We start from the raw sequence: 20,664 nt of genomic DNA, 5'->3' as shown, positions 1-20,664 counted from the left end.
GAGGGGTTTCCTTTTAGGGCAAAAAAACCCTAAATTAAACATAAGTTCTACTGTCAGATCATCTGCCTAATGAATGGCCCAGATTGACTAGAAATTACTAGACTTTTACAAGGCAATTTTACATCTATTTTTAGCTTCGGGGGTGCTGCCTCCTAACCACCGTACGGAGACTGCTGGCCCCTGGACCACCCATTCAGGGGGGATCGCCCCCCCCCGAACCCCCACGGGGGGCACAAGTCCCCCTCGCACCCCACCGCATGGAGGGGTGTACAGTCTTCCTGGGGTATACATCCGGCTGAGACCTTTGAATACATAAGATAATCAGGCTCCACACACAGCAATGTCCCACTTGGAGACTGATTATAGTAACTCCACCATTGCTTAATTTGCTAGAAAATGACTCCACTTTGGACCTGGCTGTTTCTCATCTTCTTCATCATACTTGAAGACCAATTGAAACTGAGCAGATTCTCAGTTTCTCCCTGGTTACAACTTTTTTTAGCATATCTGCGGGATTCTGGCTAATGTGTATCTTTTCAAGCTTCAATTGTCCATCTTCCAATGCTGATCGTATGAAATGGTACTTGAGTTGTATATGTTTAGTCTTAGAATGAAATGCAGAGTTCTTTGCAAGATGTATGGCACTCTCGCTGTCACTGTATAACTTGCCCAACTCCTGCTTCTTACCCAATTCATCCAGAAACGTTTGTAACCAAATCATTTCTTTACTAGCCTCTGTAGCAGCAACATACTCTGCTTCTGTTGTTGAAAGTGCAACAACACTTTGGATTTTTGAAACCCAACTGACAGCTATTCCACCTACAGTAAATACATATCCTATAGTGCTCCTCCTGTTATCTCTGTCACCTACCATATTTGCATCAACATATCCCTATAGAGCAATGTTTGAACCACCAAAGCATAATGCTTGATTTGTGGTACCTCTCAAATACTTGAGAATCCACTTCACCACCATCCAATGTTCTATTCTTGGATTGTTCATGTACCTTCTTACAACTCCCACTGCATGTGAAATATCAGACCTTGTGTAGACCATTGCATACATTAATCTTCCAACTGCTGATGCCTATGGAACTTTAGATATATGAGACATTTCTTCCTGAGCCTTGGGACACGCCTCCTTACTTAATTTGAAATGGCTAGCCTAAGGTATACTAACTGGTTTTGCGTTCTGCATATTAAACGTTTTCAACGCCTTTTCTATGTACTCACTTTGAGATAATGTTAATTTGCAATTATTCCTGTCCCTAGTTATTCTCATACCTAGGATTTATTTTGCAGCACCCAAATCCTTCATTGCAAATGAGTTTGTCAATTTCCTTTTGAGCACATTTATTTCCTGCATGTTAGGACCTGCAACAAGCATGTCATCTACATACAATAACAATATAATATAGCTGCCATCATTTTTCCATTTGAGATAAACACTATGGTCAGAGTGACATCTAGTATAACCTTGTTCAGACATAAACTTGTCAAATTTTAGATACCACTACCTTGCACCCTGTTTTAAGCCATACAAGCTCTTCTTCAACTTGCACACTAGTTTCTCCTTCCCTTTTACCTCATATCCTTGTGGCTATTGCATATATATCTCTTCCTCCAAATCCCCATGGAGAAAGGTTGTATTTACATCTAACTGCTCAAGATGTAAATCTTCAGTAGCTACTGGACATAGAATAGTTTTGATTAAAGTCATTTTCACAATAGGAGAAAATATCTCATCAAAGTCTATACCCTTTTTCTGTGCAAACACTTTCACCACAAGTCTAGCTTTATACTTTTTCACCCTCCATCTTCTTCCTTCAAATTGTAAACCCATTTATTCTATAATGTTGTTTTACTTGCACGCAACCTGACTAAGTCCCAAGTCTGGTTATGTGCTAAGGAGTCCATCTGTTCTTTCATGGCTTGCTCCCACTTCTTCCTGGTTTCTACCTGCACTACTTCTTCATAACATTCTGGTTCACCGGAGTCAATCAACAATACATAATATAATGAAGGAGAGTATTGTTCAAGGGGTCTACTTATCTTGGTAGATCTTCTAACACCACTTTTAGGTGTTTGAAGTGCTTGTTGCTGTTGTGGTTGTTGTTCTGGCTGTTGATCATTATGATTTTCAGGCACCATCACTTTTCCTGTGATATCATCAAGCACAGTGTATTCTCTGTTTTCTTTTTCTTGTTTCTTTTCCTGTAACTAAGTCTTATACAAGACCTTTTCATTGAATATTAAATCTCTGCTCCTAATGATTTTGTGATTTTCATAATCATATAAGAGATAACCGAAATCATTAACACCATATCCAATAAAGGTACATTTCTTTGATTTTGCCTCAAGCTTCGTTCTATTTTCTTTATTAATGTGGACAAAGACTTCACAACCAAAAGTCTTTAAACATAAGTAGTTTACCTTTTTACCTGCCCATGCCTCCTCTGGAATGCCACCATCTAAGGAACTTGAAGGCCCTCTGTTTGTTAGATAAACAGTTGGGGGGAATCGGCTCCCCAGAACCCCCGCGTGGGGGACAAGTCCCCCCCACACCCCCTTGCATGGAGGGGTGTACAGTCTTCCTGGGGTATACCTCTGGCTGATACCTTTGAATACAGAATATAATCAAGCTCCACACCCAACATGGCACTCTGGTTGTCACTATATAACTTTCCCAACTCCTACTTCTTACCCAATTCATTCAGAAACCTTTGTAACCAAATCATTTCTTTACTAGCCTTTGTAGCAGCAACATACTCTTCTTTTGTTGTTGAGAGTGCAATAACACTTTGTAGTTTTGAGACCCAGTTGATAGTTGTTCCACCTACGGTAAACACATACCCTGTTGTGCTCCTCCTGTTATCTCTATCACCCACCATATCTGCATCAACATATCCATGTAGATCAATGTTTGAACCACCAAAGCATAATGCTTGATTTGTGGTACCTCTCAAATACTTGAGAATCCACTTCACCGCCATCCATTGTTCTTTTCCTGAATTGTTCATGTACCTACTTACAACTCCCACTTCATGTGCAATATCAGTCCTTGTGCAGACCATTGCATACATTAAGCTTCCAACTGCTGATGCATATGGAACTTTAGAGATATGAGCCATTTCTTCCTGATTCTTGGGTATTCCTCCTTACTTAATTTGAAATGGCTAGCCAAAGGTATACTAATTGGTTTTGCATTCTTCATATTAAACCTTTTCAACACCTTTTCTATGTACTCACTTTGAGACAATGTTAGTTTGTGATTCTTCCTATCTCTAGTTATTCTCATACCAAGGATTTGTTTTGCAGCACACAAATCCTTCATTGCAAATGAGTTTGCTAATTTTCTTTTGAGCACATTTATTTCCTATATGCTATAACCTGCAACAATCATGTCATCTACATACAATAACAATATAATATAGCTACCATCATTTTTCCTTTTGAGATAAACACAATGATCAAAGTGACATCTAGTATAACCTTTTTTAGACATAAACCTGTAAAATTTTGGTTACCACTGCCTTAGATCCTGTTTTAAGCCATACAAGCTCTTCTTCAACCTACACAATAGTTTCTCCTTCCCTTTTACCTCATATCCTTGTGGGTGCTGCATATATATCTCTTCCTCCAAATCCCCATGGAGAAAGGTTGTCTTTACATCTAACTGCTCAAGATGCAAATCTTCAGCTACTACTAGACTTAAAGTGTTCTGATTGAAGTGATTTTAACAACAGGAGAAAATATCTCATCAAAGTCTATACCCTTTTTCTGTGCAAACCATTTCACCACAAGTCTAGCTTTATACCTTTTTCTACCTCCATCTTCTTCCTTCAACTTGTAAACCCATTTATTCTGCAATGTTGTTTTACCTGCAGGAAACCTGACTAAGTCCCAAGTCTGGTTACTGCGATATCCAAGGATCTTTCCTCTTTCCATTTTTCTTCCCCTAGTCTCTACAGTAAAATCATTACCTGATGTCTCACCGAAACTTTTCTATCGCATTTCCTCGCTAAGGATTGCATCGATGACATCATCAAACTTTAAAGTACTAGATCCAGAGACATAGTTACTAATGGCCATAACTAAACCATTCCAACTTTCTGGCAATGAGCACAGAAATAATAGAGCCCTAACTTCATCATCAAGAGTTACCCCTACAGAACTTAACTGTCTGCTAACTGTATTAAATTTGTTTAAATGATCAGTAACAGATCCACCTTTTGACATCTTCATATTAAATAAACGCTTCATAAGAAATACCTTATTTGAGGCCGATGGTTTTTCATATAGTTTGGCCAATGTTGACATTAAACTCTCTGTTGTAATTTCCTTTGAAATATTAAATGCTACCGACGTTGCTAGGCACAGCCGTATTGTTCCAAGTGCCTTTCTGTCGAGAATATCCCATTCTGTGTCTGTCATGCTCGTTGACTTCTTTGCCTTTTCGTTCAATGGTTGGTACAGATCTCTCTGATACATATAAAATTCCATCTGCATCTTCCACAGCTGGTAGTTTTGGCTATTGAATTTTTTGACCCTAAACCTACCATCTTCCACCATTACTCTCACTCGAACCAGGAACCCTTCTCTCCTACGAGTTTATCAGCCAAATAGACCTTCGGCTCTAATACCAATTTTTAGAAAATTATATATTACAAAGCAATGGAACACATAACATATTGCAGAAATATAAATAAAGAAAATTCATAAAACAAGAGAGACATAGATATACGTCATTCACCCAGTTTGGGCTACGGCCACAGAGAAATAGCTAGTCCTTCCTTTTATATTATCCAGCAAACTAAAGAGATACAACCTATTGTAGATCCATTGTAATTCCCTCTTCGCTCTCAATCTCCTCTTTCTTCCTCACTCAGAATATAGATATACATAGATGCAATACAATTCCCTCATATATAGCGAGGTGTTTCCTTCTAGGGAAAAAAGCCCTAAATTAAACATAACTTCTACCGTTGGATCTCCGCCTAATGAATGGCCCAAATTGACTATGAAATTACAACATTTTACAAGGCAATTTTACATCTATTCTTAGCTTCGGGGGCACTGCCCCTGATCCCCCCACCAGAGGGGGGGCTCCAAAAGGCCCCCTGGACCCCCCCTACAGTGAATATTTTGCAGGTGGAGTTACTTCCCCATTATGAACTGGGGTGTAATGCGGCGATACCTTTGAATACAGAAGATAATCAGGCTCCACACCCAACAACCATTCCTCCTCCTTAAGCATTTCCCATTTATGCCCTTCCAGAGAAGTATCTTATAAGTGTTGAGCTACTAAGAAATAATATTTATGGGATGGATATGCCATAATGCTGAGTTTCAAATGATCTCTGCAATTTCTTTTATCTGACTCATTTTCTGAATCTAAACGTAGTTACAGACAGTCTCCTTAACTGTTTGGATATTATGCCCAATAAGTTTGAGGGGAGAGGCAATTGAAGGATGAAAACCTCACACCCAAATTGTGTGAAACATTATAATAAATCCATGGGTTTTTAACCAATGGTGATTAAATTTAAAGGGAAGACCTTGACATTCACCGTAAGGTCGTCAATGTAAGATGATAGGGTTATGATATGATAACCCCAAATGAATAACCCATGAACGGATAATGCCAAGGCATTCAACCAAATTTTCAATGTTTACAAAGGCTTGCCTATCACCTTGGCCTAGGTTGTTTGGCTAGAAAGAAATGGAAATGAAAATAAAAATTGAGAACAAGGACACTCTACCCTTCAAGTGCACTTTCGAAAGTCTGAATATCTTAAGCACTTTTCCCCAATTCTCCTCCGCCCCTCATCATGTTCAGACCTCTGATATGAACATAAACACTCAAATTCCATGGGTATTTTTTGATGGACCCTACAAAGAATATCCACTTTGAATAAGAGCGTGGAGCTTAATCTACCTCACACAAAATCACTTCCTTAGCTTCAAATCCAGTATTGGTCATTCTTCAAACAACCATAGTGTGCTCACTGCCCCTACATTGGTTCTACTACTTTCTCTTGAAAAAGTAGTTTGTCAAATAAAAGTCATAGGGGAATCCCTCATCATGTTCCAATAGATTAAAGGTTATGTTGAGCGAAGGAAATTTTGTTTACAACCCTTGTTTTAAACTTTCAAGACATCAAGAAATTGCATTCTTTTTTCCTTCACCTCACTTTCATTTGTGTAGACAGGGAAAATAAGTGTATAAGGTATCCAAGGGTGGCTTGGAGTTGCAAGAAGACACTTGTGGGTCTTCTTATCTTGGTAGATCTTCTAACACCACTTTTAGGTGTTTTAAGTGCTTGTTGCTGTTGTGGTTGTTGTTCTGGCTGTTGATCATTATGATTTTCAGGCACCATCACTTTTCCTGTGATATCATCAAGCACAGTGTATTCTCTGTTTTCTTTTTCTTGTTTCTTTTCCTGTAACTGAGTCTTATACAAGACCTTTTCATTGAATATTAAATCTCTGCTCCTAATGATTTTGTGATTTTCATAATCATATAAGAGATAACCGAAATCATTAACACCATATCCAATAAAGGTACATTTCTTTGATTTTGCCTCAAGCTTCGTTCTATTTTCTTTATTAATGTGGACAAAGACTTCACAACCAAAAGTCTTTAAACATAAGCAGTTTACCTTTTTACCTGCCCATGCCTCCTCTGGAATACCACCATCTAAGGAACTTGAAGGCCCTCTGTTTGTTAGATAAATAGTTGGGGGGAATCGGCTCCCCAGAACCCCCGCGTGGGGGACAAGTCCCCCCCACACCCCCTTGCATGGAGGGGTGTACAGTCTTCCTGGGGTATACCTTTGGCTGATACCTTTGAATACAGAATATAATCAAGCTCCACACCCAACATGGCACTCTGGTTGTCACTATATAACTTGCCCAACTCCTACTTATTACCCAATTCATTCAGAAACCTTTGTAACCAAATCATTTCTTTACTAGCCTTTGTAGCAGCAACATACTCTTCTTTTGTTGTTGAGAGTGCAATAACACTTTGTAGTTTTGAGACCCAGTTGATAGTTGTTCCACCTACGGTAAACACACACCCTGTTGTGCTCCTCCTGTTATCTCTATCACCCACCATATCTGCATCAACATATCCATGTAGATCAATGTTTGAACCACCAAAGCATAATGCTTGATTTGTGGTACCTCTCAAATACCTGAGAATCCACTTCACCGCCATCCATTGTTCTTTTCCTGAATTGTTCATGTACCTACTTACAACTCCCACTTCATGTGCAATATCAGTCCTTGTGCAGACCATTGCATACATTAAGCTTCCAACTGCTGATGCATATGGAACTTTAGAGATATGAGCCATTTCTTCCTGATTCTTGGGGTATTCCTCCTTACTTAATTTGAAATGGCTAGCCAAAGGTATACTAATTGGTTTTGCATTCTTCATATTAAACCTTTTCAACACCTTTTCTATGTACTCACTTTGAGACAATGTTAGTTTGTGATTCTTCCTATCTCTAGTTATTCTCATACCAAGGATTTGTTTTGCAGCACACAAATCCTTCATTGCAAATGAGTTTGCTAATTTTCTTTTGAGCACATTTATTTCCTATATGCTAGAACCTGCAACAATCATGTCATCTACATACAATAACAATATAATATAGCTACCATCATTTTTCCTTTTGAGATAAACACAATGATCAAAGTGACATCTAGTATAACCTTTTTTAGACATAAACCTGTCAAATTTTGGTTACCACTGCCTTAGATCCTGTTTTAAGCCATACAAGCTCTTCTTCAACCTACACAATAGTTTCTCCTTTCCTTTTACCTCATATCCTTGTGGGTGCTGCATATATATCTCTTCCTCCAAATCCCCATGGAGAAAGGTTGTCTTTACATCTAACTGCTCAAGATGCAAATCTTCAGCTACTACTAGACTTAAAGTGTTCTGATTGAAGTGATTTTAACAACAGGAGAAAATATCTCATCAAAGTCTATACCCTTTTTCTGTGCAAACCATTTCACCACAAGTCTAGCTTTATACCTTTTTCTACCTCCATCTTCTTCCTTCAACTTGTAAACCCATTTATTCTGCAATGTTGTTTTACCTGCAGGAAACCTGACTAAGTCCCAAGTCTGGTTACTGCGATATCCAAGGATCTTTCCTCTTTCCATTTTTCTTCCCCTAGTCTCTACAGTAAAATCATTACTTGATGTCTCACCGAAACTTTTCCGTCGCATTTCCTCGCTAAGGATTGCATCGATGACATCATCAAACTTTAAAGTACTAGATCCAGAGACATAGTTACTAATGGCCATAACTAAACCATTCCAACTTTCTGGCAATGAGCACAGAAATAATAGAGCCCTAACTTCATCATCAAGAGTTACCCCTACAGAACTTAACTGTCTGCTAACTGTATTAAATTTGTTTAAATGATCAGTAACAGATCCACCTTTTGACATCTTCATATCAAATAAACGCTTCATAAGAAATACCTTATTTGAGGCCGACGGTTTTTCATATAGTTTGGCCAATGTTGACATTAAACTCTCTGTTGTAATTTCCTTTGAAATATTAAATGCTACCGACGTTGCTAGGCACAGCCGTATTGTTCCAAGTGCCTTTCTGTCGAGAATATCCCATTCTGTGTCTGTCATGCTCGTTGACTTCTTTGCCTTTTCGCTCAATGGTTGGTATAGATCTCTCTGATACATATAAAATTCCATCTGCATCTTCCACAGCTGGTAGTTTTGGCTATTGAATTTTTTGACCCTAAACCTACCATCTTCCACCATTACTCTCACTCGAACCAGGAACCCTTCTCTCCTACGAGTTTATCAGCCAAATAGACCTTCGGCTCTAATACCAATTTTTAGAAAATTATATATTACAAAGCAATGGAACACATAACATATTGCAGAAATATAAATAAAGAAAATTCATAAAACAAGAGACACATAGATATACGTCATTCACCCAGTTTGGGCTACGGCCACAGAGAAATAGCTAGTCCTTCCTTTTATATTATCCAGCAAACTAAAGAGATACAACCTATTGTAGATCCATTGTAATTCCCTATTCGCTCTCAATCTCCTCTTTCTTCCTCACTCAGAATATAGATATACATAGACGCAATACAATTCCCTCATATATAGCGAGGTGTTTCCTTCTAGGGAAAAAAGCCCTAAATTAAACATAACTTCTACCGTTGGATCTCCGCCTAATGAATGGCCCAAATTGACTATGAAATTACAACATTTTACAAGGCAATTTTACATCTATTCTTAGCTTCGGGGGCACTGCCCCTGATCCCCCCACCAGAGGGGGGGCTCCAAAAGGCCCCCTGGACCCCCCCTACAGTGAATATTTTGCAGGTGGAGTTACTTCCCCATTATGAACTGGGGTGTAATGCGGCGATACCTTTGAATACAGAAGATAATCAGGCTCCACACCCAACAACCATTCCTCCTCCTTAAGCATTTCCCATTTATGCCCTTCCAGAGAAGTATCTTATAAGTGTTGAGCTACTAAGAAATAATATTTATGGGATGGATATGCCATAATGCTGAGTTTCAAATGATCTCTGCAATTTCTTTTATCTGACTCTTTTTCTGAATCTAAACGTAGTTACAAACAGTCTCCTTAACTGTTTGGATATTATGCCCAATAAGTTTGAGGGGAGAGGCAATTGAAGGATGAAAACCTCACACCCAAATTGTGTGAAACATTATAATAAATCCATGGGTTTTTAACCAATGGTGATTAAATTTAAAGGGAAGACCTTGACATTCACCGTAAGGTCGTCAATGTAAGATGATAGGGTTATGATATGATAACCCCAAATGAATAACCCATGAACGGATAATGCCAAGGCATTCAACCAAATTTTCAATGTTTACAAAGGCTTGCCTATCACCTTGGCCTAGGTTGTTTGGCTAGAAAGAAATGGAAATGAAAATAAAAATTGAGAACAAGGACACTCTACCCTTCAAGTGCACTTTCGAAAGTCTGAATATCTTAAGCACTTTTCCCCAATTCTCCTCCGCCCCTCATCATGTTCAGACCTCTGATATGAACATAAACACTCAAATTCCATGGGTATTTTTTGATGGACCCTACAAAGAATATCCACTTTGAATAAGAGCGTGGAGCTTAATCTACCTCACACAAAATCACTTCCTTAGCTTCAAATCCAGTATTGGTCATTCTTCAAACAACCATAGTGTGCTCACTGCCCCTACATTGGTTCTACTACTTTCTCTTGAAAAAGTAGTTTGTCAAATAAAAGTCATAGGGGAATCCCTCATCATGTTCCAATAGATTAAAGGTTATGTTGAGCGAAGGAAATTTTGTTTACAACCCTTGTTTTAAACTTTCAAGACATCAAGAAATTGCATTCTTTTTTCCTTCACCTCACTTTCATTTGTGTAGACAGGGAAAATAAGTGTATAAGGTATCCAAGGGTGGCTTGGAGTTGCAAGAAGACACTTGTGGGTCTACTTATCTTGGTAGATCTTCTAACACCACTTTTAGGTGTTTGAAGTGCTTGTTGCTGTTGTGGTTATTGTTCTGGCTGTTGATCATTATGATTTTCAGGCACCATCACTTTTCCTGTGATATCATCAAGCACAGTGTATTCTCTGTTTTCTTTTTCTTGTTTCTTTTCCTGTAACTAAGTCTTATACAAGACCTTTTCATTGAATATTAAATCTCTGCTCCTAATGATTTTGTGATTTTCATAATCATATAAGAGATAACCGAAATCATTAACACCATATCCAATAAAGGTACATTTCTTTGATTTTGCCTCAAGCTTCATTCTATTTTCTTTATTAATGTGGACAAAGACTTCACAACCAAAAGTCTTTAAACATAAGTAGTTTACCTTTTTACCTGCCCATGCCTCCTCTGGAATACCACCATCTAAGGAACTTGAAGGCCCTCTGTTTGTTAGATAAATAGTTGGGGGGAATCGGCTCCCCAGAACCCCCACGTGGGGGACAAGTCCCCCCCACACCCCCTTGCATGGAGGGGTGTACAGTCTTCCTGGGGTATACCTTTGGCTGATACCTTTGAATACAGAATATAATCAAGCTCCACACCCAACATGGCACTCTGGTTGTCACTATATAACTTGCCCAACTCCTACTTCTTACCCAATTCATTCAGAAACCTTTGTAACCAAATCATTTCTTTACTAGCCTTTGTAGCAGCAACATACTCTTCTTTTGTTGTTGAGAGTGCAATAACACTTTGTAGTTTTGAGACCCAGTTGATAGTTGTTCCACCTACGGTAAACACATACCCTGTTGTGCTCCTCCTGTTATCTCTATCACCCACCATATCTGCATCAACATATCCATGTAGATCAATGTTTGAACCACCAAAGCATAATGCTTGATTTGTGGTACCTCTCAAATACCTGAGAATCCACTTCACCGCCATCCATTGTTCTTTTCCTGAATTGTTCATGTACCTACTTACAACTCCCACTTCATGTGCAATATCAGTCGTTGTGCAGACCATTGCATACATTAAGCTTCCAACTGCTGATGCATATGGAACTTTAGAGATATGAGCCATTTCTTCCTGATTCTTGGGGTATTCCTCCTTACTTAATTTGAAATGGCTAGCCAAAGGTATACTAATTGGTTTTGCATTCTTCATATTAAACCTTTTCAACACCTTTTCTATGTACTCACTTTGAGACAATGTTAGTTTGTGATTCTTCCTATCTCTAGTTATTCTCATACCAAGGATTTGTTTTGCAGCACACAAATCCTTCATTGCAAATGAGTTTGCTAATTTTCTTTTGAGCACATTTATTTCCTATATGCTAGAACCTGCAACAATCATGTCATCTACATACAATAACAATATAATATAGCTACCATCATTTTTCCTTTTGAGATAAACACAATGATCAAAGTGACATCTAGTATAACCTTTTTTAGACATAAACCTGTCAAATTTTGGTTACCACTGCCTTAGATCCTGTTTTAAGCCATACAAGCTCTTCTTCAACCTACACAATAGTTTCTCCTTCCCTTTTACCTCATATCCTTGTGGGTGCTGCATATTATCTCTTCCTCCAAATCCCCATGGAGAAAGGTTGTCTTTACATCTAACTGCTCAAGATGCAAATCTTCAGCTACTACTAGACTTAAAGTGTTCTGATTGAAGTGATTTTAACAACAGGAGAAAATATCTCATCAAAGTCTATACCCTTTTTCTGTGCAAACCATTTCACCACAAGTCTAGCTTTATACCTTTTTCTACCTCCATCTTCTTCCTTCAACTTGTAAACCCATTTATTCTGCAATGTTGTTTTACCTGCAGGAAACCTGACTAAGTCCCAAGTCTGGTTACTGCGATATCCAAGGATCTTTCCTCTTTCCATTTTTCTTCCCTAGTCTCTACAGTAAAATCATTACCTGATGTCTCACCGAAACTTTTCCGTCGCATTTCCTCGCTAAGGATTGCATCGATGACATCATCAAACTTTAAAGTACTAGATCCAGAGACATAGTTACTAATGGCCATAACTAAACCATTCCAACTTTCTGGCAATGAGCACAGAAATAATAGAGCCCTAACTTCATCATCAAGAGTTACCCCTACAGAACTTAACTGTCTGCTAACTGTATTAAATTTGTTTAAATGATCAGTAACAGATCCACCTTTTGACATCTTCATATTAAATAAACGCTTCATAAGAAATACCTTATTTGAGGCCGACGGTTTTTCATATAGTTTGGCCAATGTTGACATTAAACTCTCTGTTGTAATTTCCTTTGAAATATTAAATGCTACCGATGTTGCTAGGCACAGCCGTATTGTTCCAAGTGCCTTTCTGTCGAGAATATCCCATTCTGTGTCTGTCATGCTCGTTGACTTCTTTGCCTTTTCGCTCAATGGTTGGTACAGATCTCTCTGATACATATAAAATTCCATCTGCATCTTCCACAGCTGGTAGTTTTGGCTATTGAATTTTTTGACCCTAAACCTACCATCTTCCACCATTACTCTCACTCGAACCAGGAACCCTTCTCTCCTACGAGTTTATCAGCCAAATAGACCTTCGGCTCTAATACCAATTTTTAGAAAATTATATATTACAAAGCAATGGAACACATAACATATTGCAGAAATATAAATAAAGAAAATTCATAAAACAAGAGAGACATAGATATACGTCATTCACCCAGTTTGGGCTACGGCCACAGAGAAATAGCTAGTCCTTCCTTTTATATTATCCAGCAAACTAAAGAGATACAACCTATTGTAGATCCATTGTAATTCCCTCTTCGCTCTCAATCTCCTCTTTCTTCCTCACTCAGAATATAGATATACATAGACGCAATACAATTCCCTCATATATAGCGAGGTGTTTCCTTCTAGGGAAAAAAGCCCTAAATTAAACATAACTTCTACCGTTGGATATCCGCCTAATGAATGGCCCAAATTGACTATGAAATTACAACATTTTACAAGGCAATTTTACATCTATTCTTAGCTTCGGGGGCACTGCCCCTGATCCCCCCACCAGAGGGGGGGCTCCAAAAGGCCCCCTGGACCCCCCCTACAGTGAATATTTTGCAGGTGGAGTTACTTCCCCATTATGAACTGGGGTGTAATGCGGCGATACCTTTGAATACAGAAGATAATCAGGCTCCACACCCAACAACCATTCCTCCTCCTTAGGCATTTCCCATTTATGCCCTTCCAGAGAAGTATCTTATAAGTGTTGAGCTACTAAGAAATAATATTTATGGGATGGATATGCCATAATGCTGAGTTTCAAATGATCTCTGCAATTTCTTTTATCTGACTCTTTTTCTGAATCTAAACGTAGTTACAGACAGTCTCCTTAACTGTTTGGATATTATGCCCAATAAGTTTGAGGGGAGAGGCAATTGAAGGATGAAAACCTCACACCCAAATTGTGTGAAACATTATAATAAATCCATGGGTTTTTAACCAATGGTGATTAAATTTAAAGGGAAGACCTTGACATTCACCGTAAGGTCGTCAATGTAAGATGATAGGGTTATGATATGATAACCCCAAATGAATAACCCATGAACGGATAATGCCAAGGCATTCAACCAAATTTTCAATGTTTACAAAGGCTTGCCTATCACCTTGGCCTAGGTTGTTTGGCTAGAAAGAAATGGAAATGAAAATAAAAATTGAGAACAAGGACACTCTACCCTTCAAGTGCACTTTCGAAAGTCTGAATATCTTAAGCACTTTTCCCCAATTCTCCTCCGCCCCTCATCATGTTCAGACCTCTGATATGAACATAAACACTCAAATTCCATGGGTATTTTTTGATGGACCCTACAAAGAATATCCACTTTGAATAAGAGCGTGGAGCCTAATCTACCTCACACAAAATCACTTCCTTAGCTTCAAATCCAGTATTGGTCATTCTTCAAACAACCATAGTGTGCTCACTGCCCCTACATTGGTTCTACTACTTTCTCTTGAAAAAGTAGTTTGTCAAATAAAAGTCATAGGGGAATCCCTCATCATGTTCCAATAGATTAAAGGTTATGTTGAGCGAAGGAAATTTTGTTTACAACCCTTGTTTTAAACTTTCAAGACATCAAGAAATTGCATTCTTTTTTCCTTCACCTCACTTTCATTTGTGTAGACATGGAAAATAAGTGTATAAGGTATCCAAGGGTGGCTTGGAGTTGCAAGAAGACACTTGTGGGATCAAAGAATCCAAACAGAAACAAACTTTTTATTTTCATCAATCCTGGTTTTAGGATTCTGACTGTGTCTAAGTTGAGCTACTATGAAGACATTAAATAATTTTTTTGAATGCTACAAAGAGAAAATGTGTGGTTTATGTTCATAATTTTGTTGCACTGTGGTATTGATGTTTCTTCATTATATTTGCTAATAGAGAGACAACATAACCCCTATAACAATAATAACTTCATGTAATTTTTTATTTTTTGGCTCCACATTGATTTCACAATGAATCAACCTTTTTTCATAAATGTAAAAAACATATTATTCGAATATAATAAATATTTTGAATATTTTTTAAGTTATCAAAGGTTATAAATGTTTTAATATTTTTCAAAAAGAAAGGTAGTCGAATTTACAAGCTATTTTTTTCTCATTTTGTTTTTTTTTTCATTGTATATGTCCACTCTAGATCCATTTTAACTTCAGACTGAGAGGGATCAAATATCTTTTCACTCTAAAATATTTTTCACCTTAAGAAAGATATTTGATTGTTCCATCTTGGTGCTTGGTAGATCTAGAGCTAAGATAGATCTAGATCAGTTTAATGATTAATTATAGTTATATTTATAATTTTTATTTATTTATTTAATAGAGTTAAAATGTTAAAGAGGACGTCAAAATATCTCTACCATGGTAGATGAATTCAATAATTATGGAGAAACCCTATAGTCCCATGGAAAAATTGTAGGTAGAGAATGGGGTGTGGAGTTTCTGACTAGAGTGAGGCATAGTTTTGACGAAGAGTGAATGGGATCTAGACAATGCCAGACTCTGTTATCCTTGTCAAAATGAAAAATAATATTAAATGATAACCATGATATTTTTATTCACATGATGTATATTTTTTAAGTACATTGATTATCGTCATGATAAACCCTTTGTAGACACACAACTACCCATGAAATATGTTTTTTTAGATGAGATGTTGGTTTATTACTATCGGACCCACATGAAGGAGGAGGAGTTGGTGGATGACGCAATGGAGGAGGAGGGGGTTTCCAAAAAAATTGGTCTAGTACAAGGATTTTATCCATTCACATTTAGAAGTTAGATCAAAAGGTAACCATGCCTCAATTTTCAAGCCTAACATGTCTTTAGAAAGAAAAGTTAATAATTTGATAGCGTAGTCATATAGCGATTCAAAGGTCCTAACCCCTGCTCCAATTGCGCATTGTTTGGGTCCTCTAGTTTCATCCATCCCAGGGCTCGAGGCCATTTGTGAGGGGCAGTAAAAATCTTCTTAGGGTTCTCTAGCTCTGAGTTTGGTTCCCTTTCATCCTAGAGATCGGAGAAAGACATGCAATGTGTTATGAATTTCTTATGGTTTTAAGAAGTTTCAGAAGTTACAACTTTCTTTGATTTTTTTTCTTTTTCTTTTCCTTCATCTCAAGTGTCATTAGCCTTTCCATCCTTAGATGAACAGGTGAAGGCTAAGAGCCTGGCCCCGAAGGCAAAGGAAGGTCAAACTGATGTTGAGAATATATGAATCCATCTAGAGTGTTAAAATTTAGAGGAAAAAGGGTATTCATAATTTTAACACTGTAGATGGATTCAGAGACGCTTTTGTCTCTAAATTTTAACACTGGAGATGGATTCCAAAACCCCTGTAGTGAAATGAAACACTTTAGTATCAAAATTGCAATTTTCCATTTCTGGAGTGACACAATTAAAAATTATTAACATAAATGACTAATTCATATACTTGTACTTATTATTTGGTCATATTTTTATTCTTGGACTAGAGTAGTAATTTACGTTAATCATTATTAATATTTTCACTTATTATCTAGTCATATATTTTAGTTCTTGACTAAATTAGTCATTTCAGTTAGTTGCTTTTAGTTTGGTAACTTATTATCTAGTCGTATATTTTATCCATAAACTAAATTAGTCATTTAAATTAGCCATTTTTAGTTCGGTCACTTAAAATTGCTCAAATTTAGTAGTAATTCACTTGAAATAATTGCGATGACCAACACTTTTAGTCACCTAGTCACTAATTTCATCATTTTCTGCTAGAGTTAGTAAGTACCTGCTTCACATTAATCAGTTTCAGCATAGCATAATCTGGCTTGGGTTCTTTGGAAATGTTCCCTCCCACACAAAGCTATGTAGGCGCTTGTTACTTCATCAACAGTCAGCATCACGGTTATTTGTCAACCACACAAAATCCTTATCATCAGAGTCCATTCGCTAGGTCGCACACTATTAGTAGCACAATTGGTCACAAGAATGACAGAGTATCTCTATCCTCAGATCTTCGTTGGTCATGGTTATGGTTCATCCACAAGCCTACACTTCATCAAATTCCATTTTCTAGGACACACATTGTCGGTATCACAGTTGGTCACTATTATTATAGGGTATATCTATCCTCAGACCTTCGTTCATCATGGTTATGGGTTAACCACACAAAACTCTTATCTTCAGTGGCTCTTCATATTCAACAAAGGCTTCTTAAGAGGGAACTTCACACAATGAGGACCATTGCTTCTCAAGGAGGTAGGAATGATCTCAATGGAAATTTGCATCCAACCATGGTATTCATTGACGCATGGCATTTATCCACTCATGGAATATACCCATGGTATTGTAAGTGGCTTCCACCCATAGTATTCATCCACCCAAGGTATTTATCCACCTATGGAATTTACCTATTGTATTGTAAGTGGCATCCAACCATGGTATTCATTCACCTATGGTATTGTAAGTCAGATCCACCCATTATATTCAATCACCCATGGAATTTACATGTGGTATGATAAGTAAAAAAACACTATAAGTAACAAGTCACATTTTCTAAAAGGACATATTGTCCACCACAATGTAGCTTTGACAATAATTCTCTATTTTAATAAAAGGTCTCTTGGTGGTTTTGTTTGATGTGCGTTCTCCTATTTTCTTCTAGCATTTCAATTTTTCAGATCTTGGGGGCCTCCCCCAAAGATCCAGATCAATTATAAAACAAAAGTATATAAACCCTAAAATAAATATTATAAACACTAAAATAAACATGGTTGAGCATGGTTGATTTTCATATTGAGACAATCCATGTCACAATGCGACATTCGACCATAGTTGATTATGATTGACAATAGTTGATCGTGATTGATATTATAAATCCAAGGGAATATTATTATTAGTAATATTATTATTATAAATCCCGGGGATTATAAACCCAATAGAATAATATTAAACCAAGGGATTATTATTATTAAAAAGTATCGTAATAATGTTCATGATATGTAATTTTTTTAAAGGTTAATTTCTTTTCACATTTAATATATATATAATTTCAAGGTTCATCTTAATTTCGAACTTAAAAATTAAGGGAAAATTTGTAGGTAGAGGGATTTGATCCATTCAGGTACTTATAAATCCAAAGTTAACATGAATTTAGGATTTTGTCTATCCATGTTAGTTGTGTGATACTCTTTCAACATTCTTATATATAAAGATATGGAAAATATTTAAATATCAACAATAAATAAAAATATTTTTATAATAATTTAAATACCTACATACATAGAGTACTTGAAATTAAAAAATTCTTATTTTATTCAAAAAAAAAATTACATCTTGATGTCAATAAACCTCAATATAAGAAATATGTGCAAATGTCGATCTCAATAAACCTCAATCTAAGAAATATGTAAAAAAATTGGTTCTTATCGTGTGATATTCAAAAAATTGTTAAAATAAAAGAATATTTCAATTATTATCCCAAATACTTCAACTTAATTTTTCTATTGTTGAATTCAGGGTTCTGTGATCCATATCAAGTTAACAGGTGATTTTTCAGCGTAAATCACATGATATTTCATTTGTCTAAGCGTTTCGAACCAAGGAGTGTGATTTACGCAGATGAACCACACTCATTGGTTCAAAATGCGTTGACAAATAAGATATCATGTGATTTATGCCGAAATATTTCTGGTTAACTTAATTTTTCTATCTTTATAAATAAAACATTTGAATATTATTTTGCAAAAAAAAATTGATACAATTAACGCATATTTTTAGCATATATAAATTATTTTAATTTTCAGAGTCGCGCAATTCATTTATATTATATACACTTTGGGTAATACACCATATCCTTAACTCAAATACATATCTTAATTAAAGATGGCCTCTGCATCCTTCCCTGCCATAAGCGAGATGAGATACTCAAATGCGTCTTCTTCGCTAGGGATGGTAAGGCCCAACGGGTGAGCGAATCCAACTCCTCCCCGGCCTTGCGGAGGAGCAAACCGAACAGAGGGTGGTCGAGATACGAAGTGGGCATGATGAACCGCCTGCGCTTGCTTCCCACATAGACCGGAATCTGACCATTGGGAATAATATTTCCCTTCTCTAAATTTGCATGCCCCCAATACAGCCTTAAATAGCGCCATCTCTTGAGCGAACAAGCCTTTGGGACATTGGCTATGGCGTGGCACTTCCTCGCCATTTACGTGAGGCGAGGATCTTGGATTATCCCGATCCCCTTGCTACCCATTACTATTACACAGACCGAAAACCTTGAACGAGTAGAACAGCAAGTGCGAGTATAGATCTACTTGCGTATAAGAGAGATATATTCTTGATGCGAATAGTATCGATCGACCAGGCCAAAGCTGGACAGTTGTTCTGGTTCATAATATTAACAAAAATATAATACAAAGGAATGCCCATGTAAGAAAGTTCAATGGCACATCGGCGATACATGTCCTTAGACAATCTCACATCGGTGACACATGTCCATAGACAGTCTGGAGTCATCATTTATTTTTTTTAATGTGAAGAAATCTTTTCTGGAGCAGTTCTCGGTATGCATGTCTATACTCATTTCACAAGGAACTAATCATTATTTTAGTCTATTTAATTAATAGTGATTGTTTTTGTAATTAGATAATTAGTAAATTTATATAAATTAAATGATTAATAAATATTTATAAAGTATTTAATAATTGTTTTGGATATTCTTAATGTAAATATATTTAGGAAAAGTTATTGAACTTTATGGTGACAGTCATGATTATTCCAGAGTTATTTTGGATATGTTTTATATTGATATAAATATATTCAGAGGAAGTTAATGCACCCCATAATTTATGAGATTTTGATTTATTAAAGTTAATGAACGAATTTTATACAATTTCTTACACAAATTAAGTTGAAAAATTGTTGATGTTGTTAATTTTCATAGAGTTTAAAATTGGATCGTGAATATTTAAAAGAAACACTAATGAATAGGCAATGCTTATCAATTATATAGACTCACCTTCAATGAGGGTTGCAAGCTCAAGATTTTGTTGTTTATGGTTCCACCAAAGGTATATCAACATTCCATGTGCATAAGCATTGTATATGGAACATAACCATGAACATGAGGGATCGTTGTTAACAACTAGCATTTAAAGTGAGTTTTCATAATAAATAGACGTTGCCACGATGAATATCCTTGTTTTGCAATTTAAATTTTCACATAATAAGCTAACTATTATAACTCGTATTAACCTAACTTTTCCATATTCTTTATATTAATATAAATATATTTAGAGAAAGTTAATGCACCCCATAACTTATAGGATTCACTTAAGGGATTCTTATTTATTAAAGTTAATGTTCAACAAATTTTATACAATTTTTTACACAAACTAAGTTGAAAAATGGTTGACGTTGTTAATTTTCAAAAGAGTTTAAAATTGGATGGTGAATATTTAAAAGAAACACTCGGCAATGCTTATCTATTATATAGACTCACCCTCAATGAAGGTTGCGAGCTCATGGTTTTGTTGTTTATGGTTCCACCAAAGTACATCAACATTCCATGTGCATGAACATTGTATATAGAACATAACCATGAACATGAAAGATCGTACTTGACAAATCACATTAAAGTGAGT

At 36.6% G+C, this 20,664-nt stretch overlaps 1 pseudogene; it reads right to left on the bottom strand.

Annotated features, from left to right (window-relative positions):
• The window catches only part of LOC149212841 (pentatricopeptide repeat-containing protein At5g15010, mitochondrial-like), a 70,031-nt pseudogene extending 50,805 nt beyond the window's left edge, over positions 1-19,226 (bottom strand).
• Positions 19,227-20,664: the final 1,438 nt, after the last annotated feature.

Source organism: Pinus tabuliformis, chromosome 1_1 (genome assembly GCF_031772625.1).
Source record: "Pinus tabuliformis cultivar Carrire ecotype Pingquan chromosome 1_1, CPIR1, whole genome shotgun sequence".
Lineage (NCBI taxonomy): Eukaryota > Viridiplantae > Streptophyta > Pinopsida > Pinales > Pinaceae > Pinus > Pinus tabuliformis.
The sequence above is the reverse complement of the archived record's forward strand: the minus strand, read 5'-3'. Positions and strand labels throughout refer to the sequence as shown.